Here is a 3,762-nt window from a genome sequence, read left to right as displayed (position 1 = left end):
CTCTTTATTGGCTCGGGATGGGTATGGCATTGGAGGCTGGTAAGGCTTTACGGGAGGCTGTTCATTCGTTTTTGATGGGGTACTCGCCGAGTCCGTCGGACCTACTCAGCGAGTAGAACTCTCATATTGTGATTCTTGGTTTTCTGCTTGTTCTTCTGTTCCTTCCTTCTGCGAGTCCCTGGTTGCTTCAGTTCGAATGGGGGCCAGGGGAGTGATGATCTTCCCACTTCTCGTTGTGACAATGTTTATTTGCACGCCTCGTGGGTTGTTTTCGGTTTTGCTAGGCAGTTCACCCGGTGATCTTTGGTTAAGTTGTTGAGCAAGTTGCCCAAGCTGCGTTTCTATATTGTGGATGCATGCTTGCTGGTTCCTGACCATGGTTCTTGTTTCTTGGATAGCAGCATCATGGTCACTATGCCTTTCTTCGGAAGCAGCCACAAATTTAGTAAGCATATCTTCCAAGCTTGGATTCCTTTCTTGCATCGGTCCTCCTTTTGATAAAATCCTCTCCCTTTTTGTCTATACTTCTCCTCCTTGGCCTTCTTGTACTCTTCGTAAGGAAGCCACTCTTTCTTTTGTTTGCACCAGTCCTCATCGTATCGGTCTCCGCTCGAATAACACGCTTGCACCTTCTTGTTGCCATTCTCATCCAAATCGCAATCTCTAGTGAGGTGAGGTCCATTGCAGTTTTCACAACCCACCCGAATAGCATGGATAGTTTGATCCATTTTGTCCATTCTCCTATCCATGGTTTTTAACATAGCCATGACCGCGGATAAGTCTTCAGTAGCAACATAAGCGGCTCCCCTCGTGACATCATGCCTAGGGTTGTGGTATTCTCTAGAGTGTTTAGAGAATTCTTCAATCAATTCTTTAATCACTGGGGGTGGCTTCTTTGTAAGCGGGCCTTGCGAGTCTAGCAACTGCCGGGTTGTGACATTAACTCCATCATAGAAGATGGAAACTTCTTGCTGGCTGTTTAGATCATGGTGTGGGCAATTTCTTAGCAGACTTTTGTACCTCTCCCATGCTTCATATAGCGACTCTCCAGCTTGTTGTTCAAAGTTTGCAATGGCCTTCTTCAGTTTGGCTATCTTGGAAGGTGGGAAAAAGTGATCAATGAATTCTTCCTTCATCTTGGCCCAAGTAGTGACTGATCCGGGGGGAAGTGACTTGATCCAGTCTTTAGCAGCACCCTTGAAGGTTACCGGAAGCATACGAAGTAGTTGAGTTTCGCGGGTTACATTTGGAATATTGAAGTAATCAGCTACATCATTGACTTCATCCAAATGTTTGTAGGCATCTTCATGATCTTTCCCATAGAAAGGTATTTCCTTGAGTGAAGCTAGGATATGACCTTTTAGCTCAAAGGTAGCAGTTGCGGGAATTGCGAGTTGCACAAGTCCCGGGCCATTGTCGTCGCGCATCCTCTTCTTTCATTCTCCCATGGGGATTTCATCAATGTTAGCCATTGTGAACGCTAACTCTTCCTCCGACTCGGTTTCTTGCTCGTACGTTGCCTCCTCTTCTTCCTCGGTCTCGTACCCAATATCTTCTTGAATTGGCTCCTCAATTATCAAAGAAGCGCTAGAAGCTCCTGATTTACTGCTCTTCTTTTTCCCAAAAACGGTCTTCAAGTTGGACAATGGTGATTTCTTTGGTGTGCTTGAACTCTCCACGTCCTTTCCTTTGTTTCTTTTCAATGCGGATTCGGGATCTTCAAACGGGGGTACCAGTGGTGTGTTTGATCCTCTGGTCATGAAAGTCCTGAAATCAATAGAATAAAAAGCATAAAAAGAACAAAAAGATTGTAAAAAAAAAAAAAAAAAAAAAAAATCTACTGCTGACTAAACTGCTACTCGCCGAGTACGTGCGATTGCACTCGGCGAGTATCAGTGGTATTTCAAAAAAAAATTCTAAATTTTATACTAAACTAAAACAGATACTAAAACCTAATTACTAATTACTAAATTGCAATAAATGAACTTTATGCACGTAAACTCACACAAAGGATCGAAAAAATTAGGAATTAGCTTAATTATTTAGAACCGTTCCCCGGCAATGGCGCCAAAAACTTGATGTGTATAAAACCAACTAGTTTTATCCCTACTTTTAATTAATAAATTGAACACACAAAGGCAGTGAACCTGTCTTTTAGTGGTATAGATTGATAAGTAAGGTATCGAACTCAGGGAACGGAAAATTAAACTAATAACTAATTTTAACTAAAACAAATAATAAAAGTAAAGGGTTTTTCTCTAGTTTTGCAAGACTAGAAACTTAGACACACTAAATTAACTAATTAACTAAAGCAACAACTATTCACCAAATTTGATAAAGATGTTTCCATTTAGGTTCAACCAATTCACTCCTGTGGTTATTTAAGTTTATGGTAGATTAATTGCTATTGGTTACCAATTATAATAGTTAGGTTCATGTTCATTACTCCTAACCCTTAGACAATTAACTAATTTAAGCGTTGATCAAGTGTTTAAACTAATTAATTCCCTAGATTAATTATTTGGATTAAATAAGATTTGTAATGGTCAATGAAGTTATTAATTCAATTAACCTCTTGTTGATGGTTTCTCAAACAATCTCACACATTAATCTTCCTATTTTTTGATTAATCTTAGTTTCATAATCATTACTTCTAAGCATATGGTTTAGTATTCACATAGACATATGAGGTTAACAATTAAGAGATGTTCATGCAACCTAATAGCCTCCCAATTAACAGAAAAAAGTAGTGATTAATACATAAGGTTCTTTAACAAACTTAATTTAATAAATCACCAATAGACAATTAAGCAAAAATCAATAATCAAACCATAGGAGTTCTTTGGTATTCCCCAAACAGAAACAAAAACGAATTTAGCTCATAATTGCAGTAGAAACAAACATAAAAACAAAGTTTACTAAAGCAAACATATTCAATTCCTAAGTCTAAGTGGTAGAATTAACCTAATTGATTGAATTCTTCCAAAGATTGAAGCTTAGGGTTCCTTAGCGTCTTCTGGGGCTCTTAGTCGCAGCTAAACCTTCAAAATTCGCCAGGAGTGTGATCCCATTAGATAAGGATTCGTCTTTTATAAATATCCCAAAACAGGGTGTACTCGGCGAGTAGCAGAACCAACTCGCCGAGTAGGTCCATACTTATCCGTCTTGATCAGCAGTCGTATTTATCTTCTGGAACATCCTCGTGTACTCGCCGAGTAGAGTCGATCTACTCACCGAGTAGATGACCATTTTTCACTCTTTGATCTTCAATTGCTTCCCTTTTCTCCCTTTTACTTCCAAGCATATCTTTTGGACTGAAAACAAAATTCACAACATTTTAAGTACCTTTTGTCCACATTATTCACATAATTAATCAAAAATAACTAAGAATATATGCTAAATAATTAACTAATTATGCACATATCAGCATACCACCCACAGACCGACAAGCAGAGCGAGCGGACGATTTAGACGCTCGAGGACATGCTTCGGGCATGTGTATTGGATTTCGGCGGAAGTTGGGACACGTATTTGTCGTTGGCTGAGTTTTCCTATAACAACAGCCATCACTGGAGCATTGGTATGCCACCTTTTGAGTTGTTGTATGGAAGGAGGTGTCGTACCCCCATTTGCTGGGGCGAGGTAGGGAAACGTGTGATGGGTAGTACAGAGATAGTGATTCAGACGAAAGAGCAGATACAACAGGTCCGACAGAGTTTATTGACCACTCAGAGTCACCAAAAGAGTTACGCGGATAGGCGA

The 3,762-nt window shown here is 39.8% G+C and overlaps 1 non-coding gene across 1 annotated transcript; it reads left to right on the top strand.

The window, feature by feature from the left end:
- The first annotated feature begins 981 nt into the window (after positions 1–981).
- On the top strand, positions 982–1,088 carry LOC145038192 (small nucleolar RNA R71). The gene has a single exon (XR_013679254.1). It is a non-coding gene; the product is annotated as a small nucleolar RNA R71 (small nucleolar RNA).
- The last annotated feature ends 2,674 nt before the right edge of the window (positions 1,089–3,762 follow it).

This window comes from Lactuca saligna, chromosome 3, assembly GCF_052625555.1.
Source record: "Lactuca saligna cultivar CGN05327 chromosome 3, ASM5262555v1, whole genome shotgun sequence".
NCBI lineage: Eukaryota > Viridiplantae > Streptophyta > Magnoliopsida > Asterales > Asteraceae > Lactuca > Lactuca saligna.
This window is presented reverse-complemented; position numbering and strand designations above follow the sequence as displayed.